The sequence below is a fragment of the Solanum dulcamara genome, chromosome 5, assembly GCF_947179165.1.
Source record: "Solanum dulcamara chromosome 5, daSolDulc1.2, whole genome shotgun sequence".
NCBI classification, from domain to species: Eukaryota; Viridiplantae; Streptophyta; class Magnoliopsida; order Solanales; family Solanaceae; genus Solanum; species Solanum dulcamara.
This window is the reverse complement of record NC_077241.1, coordinates 29,852,966-29,859,683: the sequence shown is the minus strand read 5'-3', so window position 1 is coordinate 29,859,683 and position 6,718 is coordinate 29,852,966. Positions and strand designations below refer to the sequence as shown.

The window sequence follows — 6,718 nt, the reverse complement described above, 5'->3', positions numbered from 1 at the left end:
TCAAACCATCAGGCCTCTGGTGCTCGTACTTCACCTGCTAACCATTCAAGCACTTAGACACAAAGGCTAAAATATTCCTCTTCATGCCACACCATTAGTAGTGCTTCCTCAGTTCATGGTACATCTTTTCCCACCGGGATGGATAAAATATCTAGAACAAGGGGACTCTTTCAGAATTAGCCTACAAAAATCTCCAACTCTAGGAACACAAATATGACCCTCAATTCTTAGAACACCCTCTGGGTATAAGATCACCTACCTCGCCTTGCTACTAATTTCTTGATCTCGTATCACCCTTAATTGTAGATCATCAAACTATTATGCCCAAATCTGCTCTATCAAAGAAGATCTAGCCTCCATACAATCAAGTACCTTGTCCGACTCAGAAATATCATGTCTAACCATCCAATTGGCTAGGGACTGAATGTCGAAGCCATAGGTCGCTCCTCTATAATTAAGAAAGCCAAACTCCCCATACTCAGTGCCTTCCAACTCAAAGCATCTACTACCACATTAAGCTTTCCCAGATGATAGAAAATTGAGATGTCATAATCCTTAAGTAACTCCAACCACCTGTGTTGTCTCAGATTAAGGTCCCTTTGGCTGAAGGTATACTAAAGACTACAATGGTCAGTAAATACCTCATAATGAGCTCCATACAAATAGTGCCGCCAAACCTTCAACATGAAGACTATTGTCGCCAACTCCAAATCATGAATGGGGTAGTTATTCTTACTAGTAACTCTACACTGTTGCATCAACACATAACCTAGGACAATACTGGAAGCATCATAGTAGACTATAAATGCATGAACCTCAATAGAAAGTTTCAGATAAGGCCTTGAGTGTTACATCCCATACTTTTGTACCTTGGAACGTGTTCTTAAGTCTCTTGAAAGGCTCTTAAGTTTCATGGAAGGATCGTAAGACTCTTAAGGTTTCCTAAAGTTTCTTAAAGCTTCTAAAAGCTTCTTAAGATTTCTTAGGAACTCTTAAGCTTCTTAAGAGTTGCCATGTGATCTGGATAATCTATAACGCTATCAAACAACTCTAAGGAAAGAAGAATGCGATACCCCATAGTAGAGAAGATTCAAAATAGAGTTATAAGAATGTGGAAGAAGTTGGAGACCGAATGATGAGTCATAGGAAATTACTTATTTACGTAAGCTACCAACTTGAAATCATACATAATTAAGCTACTGGAGTACATACCAAGTTTACGTAGCAAGGATTACATAGGTTCGTAAAGTAAGATAAGATTACGAACCCACAAGGGAGTAAAGAGAGTGCCAGGTGGCAGCATCTGGAGCAAGGGTGGTGGACCCGACATGCCATGTGGCAGCCTATGATTGGAGGAAAGGGGTGTGTTGGCCCAATGAGGGCTTGACACGTGTCACCACTTAGGGCTTGACATGTGTCACCACTTAGGGCTTGACACGTGTCACCACTTAGGGGGACTATATATATATATGTCTTATGACTTGTTAAAGTTCCATACTTATCTAGAAAATTCAAGAACAAGAAAGGAGAGAAGAGAAGAAACTAGAGAGGGAGAGAGCCACAGTTTTGGAAGGAAAAAAAAGGTGAGTTATTCGATTTTGCTCCGTGAATTAATTATCTAGGGTGTACCACGATGTTATGAAGGTGTTATTAATGAAAATTTATGATTGTTAAAATCCCAAAATGTTAGCAAACAGCCAAGAAATTTTAGGTGCGCTAAAGGAACTTCTGAGGCAAGTTTCGACAAGTTTGACGAGTTTCGAGAAAGGTAAGGGCTTCCCTTTCAAATTGGATTTTATAATGTTGTTATGAGGTATATTACATATCTTAAATAAGTTTCGAAGTGGAAAAATTGCATAAGGATGCTTGACGTTAGAAACAAACTAAATTGAAGTGGTTGTAGCTAAATCAACGTCGAGTAGTGGTTGTTGTTGTGGTGCTGCGGATGCAACTGGTTGAGTTGCGTGTTGAAGGTCTTTAAAGTGTTTTAAAAAGAGTGTGGGTGCTTCTGGTTTCAGCCACACGACCCTCCGTTTGGTATGGTTAAAGATTTTGTGAAATAAAGATTAAAAACTCTATTTTCGTATCGTAGTTTTGAGCTAGTTGTTTGGAGTTGTATTGTGTAATGTTGAGGTAGTTTACTTGTATATATGCTGCTGTTTATTGTTTTTGGTATGGTTTTTGACACTGTGGCCAAGTTGAAACCTCGGAGATGTTGAAGTTACAGGAGAAATGCTGCCCGATTTTCGATAGCATCGGAACTAGTAACAAACTAGTCAAGGGTAATGGATAAGGAAATGACTCCTATTAGTACTTGGTTGTAGAGTGAGATATTGGAAAGTGAAAGGCTACTAATCTTAGTATTACTTTCATGTCAAATAGGTTAAGGAGGTATCAAGGCAAGCCGGATTTCAATTAATTCCGAAAAAGGTATGTGAAGCTTTCTCTTGGCATGTCTTAGCCTTAAGTGATTGATATACGAAATATGGGGATAATTCCATTCATATAACCCCAAGTATGATTCATAAGTCGTATTCACTTCTCGATGGTAGAATTCCCATACTAGTTGTGTTATTGCCTCTCAAGGCTTCTATATGATGGAGGGTAGTAAGTATGTAAAGTTATCTCCTTTGTCTTGGCATATTTTGGCATAAGTATGTAGAGCTACCCTTCTTTCTTCTTGATATGTCTTTGACATAAGTGTGGTGCTATGATGGTAAGGTAATGCAATAATAAGATTATGATACCGAGCTCATGATGGGCCGGGTACGATATATGTAATGATGACTCCTTGAGGAAAAGTAGAGGCTAGGTAAAGCTTATTCTTTCTCTTTCTTTGGCATATCCTAATTGTAAGTAAAATGTGATACAAGCTCTGGGGTAACTCCACTCTTCAGTCCTAAATGTAATCCGTATCTCTTATTCACTTCTGAATGTCAAACTCTTGTAGTAAGTTGAACTACTTTCCTTGAACTCCATAGGTTGAGAAGTACTGAATGCATAAGCTCCTAGTCCTAAGGACTCTGTGACGATGGGTATCTCTGATTCTATGAACTGTTAGTATTACTTTAGTACTTGTCTAGGGTCCCCGATATCCTAAGTGATATAGGCCTCAATGGCATTTAGAAGGCACTCAAGATGGCTACACTACTATTCTGGTCCTCGGACGATAGCTTAATCTTCTTATTTTGTCGAATCTCTGATAATGATTTAGATTGTATATGGTTACTCACTACATGATTCATGTATACTGTAATACATCTTTCATCGAGTCCTGGTCCGGCTATAATATAATTATTATTATATGATATGTGGATCGAACCAAACATTCCTCGGTATTACTATATGATATGTGGATCGGACCGAACATTCCTTGGCATTACTATATGATATGTGGATTGGACCGAATGTTCCTCGGCATTACTATATGATATGTGGATTGGGCCATCATTCTTCGGTATTATTATACGATGTGCAGATTGGGCCGTACGTTCCTCGGCATGTACTTACTATATACATGGATCAGGCCATATGTTTCACAGTGCTAATAATATATATGTGCATATAATGACAGAATGATGTAGATGGTACACCGAGTCCCTAAAATGGGCCGAGCATAATACGTGATGGTAATATGTATGACTTTCTTTTATATGATGCGAGTACGGTAAATGGTTAAATGTTATACTTATCCTCTGCATCCCTACGCCAACTGTAGTTTCCTTATGATGTCCATGCTTTACATACTCAGTACATATGTCGTACTAACCCTCCTTTCTCGGGGGGGGGGGGGAGGGAGCTGCGTTCATGCTCGTAGGTACAAATACATACTTTGGGATCCGTCAGCGTAGAAGTTCCACTCAGCAGTTTAGAAACACTCCATTGTGCCAGAGGCTAGTTTTGGTATTAACCCTCGATGTATATATTTATTTGTTCACGGGTACGGCGGAGGCTTTGTCCCGCCTTATGTTACTATTCTTAGTCTTAGAGGTCTGTGGACATCAATGTGGGTTGTGTATGGTTTGTATATGCATGTATGTACAGTGGTGCCTATGATAAGCCTCGCTGGCTTATATGTTATCCTGCCTTTTCATGTGCTATAACTTAAACAGGGGACATATTTACTTACAGATAGCAAGGATATATGCGAGTGCCCAGTTTGGGCACCCATCACGGCCTATGGGGTTGGGTCATTACAAAAGTGGTATCAGAGCGGTTCTTCCTTGGAATATATACAGACCGTGTCTAGTAGAGTCTTGTTTATCGATGTGTGTTGCACCATATCTATAAAAAAGAGGCTATAGGACATTTAGGATGTTATCTTTTTTTCTTGTCTTAGATTGTGCGATAGAGCCCAACCATAGAAAATGAAATTCTTTTTTTACTAACCTTTGGTTTCTGCTAAATATCGACATCGATAGGAGAAAGTGACAGATGATATTGGAAGCTACACAGTATACGGGTAATTAATGGTGTGAAAGAGGCATGCTGGATAAGGTAAGAATATTGAAATATGATTGAAATGTAAAGTTGGAAATTGAAGGGAAAAGTAGACAGAAAAGTGTAACGGGTGCAGTTTGAGTTGGACATACGAGGTAAGCCCATCATTTTGTACTATCGTTGATATTGGATGCCCTAGGTGGCTGTGATATGAATATATACATGTTGGCCCTGTGAGGCATTATTGGTATTTCTTGAGTGCAGGTTTGGGATAGTAAGGAATATAGAGAAAACTCTGCCGAACCTTTTTTGGAGATAGAAAGAGAATGAGATATACGATTGTAACATATCTTTAGAGATCGTATCCACGGTAACGATAAGAATGAAAGCTCATGAAGTAGAGAAGGGTATTGTGTATATATACCTCCACTTTGGAAAATAGTGGGATTCCTTGAAGATAGGGAATAGAAATTGCAAAACAATTGAGGCATTGTGAAATTATCAAAAGAACAAGTGGTATTCATTGGAAAAAAAATGTGATAAACAAAATGTGAGACACGTGTCATCTGAGTATAAGTGCCCCGAATGGAGAATCAGACACAATTATAAGCACTAGTGATGTACTGATTAGGATGAATGAAATGTGGCTTTGGCTAAACTACTACATTAGTTATATGACTCGAGTACCAGTACTTGGACTACATTGGGTACTAGTTATTGAGAATTATGAGCACCCCATGGTTATATTAAGGTTTCTTATAGGGGCAACCTAAAGTATAGATGAGTTAACAGAAGATGTAGACATGGTGAAGTATGTCAAATATGTTGGAATAGAATCATATCCGTATGAACAGTTGAAAATAAATAGAGGATGACATGGGTACACCCTAAAGGGGGGAAGTGGACAAGAGAAATACAAGCGTGAGAGAAAATCAACTGACACTGTTATATGTTGATAGGACCGCTTAAATTTCAAGTGAGATCCCATACTGGCATGAGTTACAAGAGCTCAAGGTCAACAATAAATAGATAGAAGTCGCGGTATCTGAGACCGTGCGAAGAATCATGGGTGCCTACAAAAAGGGGTGAATACGATAAGAGAGTAGGACTGAGCAAACTAAGGGCCGCAAAAAGGGTAGTAGGGTCGTGTTTGAGTAAAGATTAAGATATGGCAACAATGTCATTGGTCGCTAATATCGGGACGTACAAGTAGTAAAGAAATAGAAAATCTCCTACGGTAGGAAATGAGGAGATCAAGAAGTATGTAAAGAAAGAAAAGAAAGAAGTAGGACAAAATAGTGTTAGCACGATAAAGTCCTAGTGTGAAGTTGATAAGTAAAGCAAGATGGGCCAGGAGACGAAAAGACTGCATTTACCTCATACCAGTGGTATAAGAGTAGTTGGGCAACCTACGAATAGTTATATACAACATAAGACCAAGAGGAGAAGTATATGATGAAAAGGAGTTATGATATTTTAGAGACATTACAGAGGAATACGAACATAAGTTAAATTAAATGGCCAAAAAGGACACAGTCATGGTTGAATTAAGAATCTACCTCGACACCGGTTGTAAGAGAGAATAAGAGAGGGCAAGGCGAAACATGAATACTAGCGAGAAGACACTAAGGTAAATCTTGGGCTAAGATGAGTGCCTTCACACATTATTGCAAGGATGGCAATGGAACGTGACACAAGAACTTCCCGGAGGGTCACCCATCCTAGTACTACTCTCGCCCAAGCACGTTTAATTTCAGAATTCTGGTAGGATTCGGTGCGTTGGTGCTACTATGATCCCATGAGATAGGAGAATCCGAACTAGCGGTGAAGCAATAACACGAGATTATGTACCTAGAATGTTATAAGTTACGATAAGGGAATTGTAAAAGAGCTTAAGTAAAACAAGCAGGATTAGCCAATTACTAATAGATGGCGCACTTGTATGCCACAATTCTTCAATATAATGCCAGCTAGTGACAAGCAAAATATAGAACAGCTATGGGGGTCATTGTGTGGGGGAACTTCGACACCGCTTGGTAGCAAAACAAAACCCAAAAAGGTAAGGGTACCAATTGATGTCATCTAATAGAGGCAAGAAGTAATACACGAGGTCGAAGATTCCACAATACAACCCTGGCTACAAGACTCACTTTGCACTCCATGAACAAATGATTCTATATGAAATGTTATCCACAGATTAACAATATCAACCATGTTCCTTCAATCAAGGACTACCTGTTCAGCCGAGATGATGTGAATTTATAGGTCGAGAGGGTGG

At 39.1% G+C, this 6,718-nt stretch overlaps 1 pseudogene; it reads right to left on the bottom strand.

Annotated features, from left to right (window-relative positions):
- Nucleotides 1-6,123: 6,123 nt before the first annotated feature.
- On the bottom strand, nucleotides 6,124-6,242 carry LOC129890937 (5S ribosomal RNA; annotated as a pseudogene).
- Between the last annotated feature and the right edge of the window lie 476 nt (nucleotides 6,243-6,718).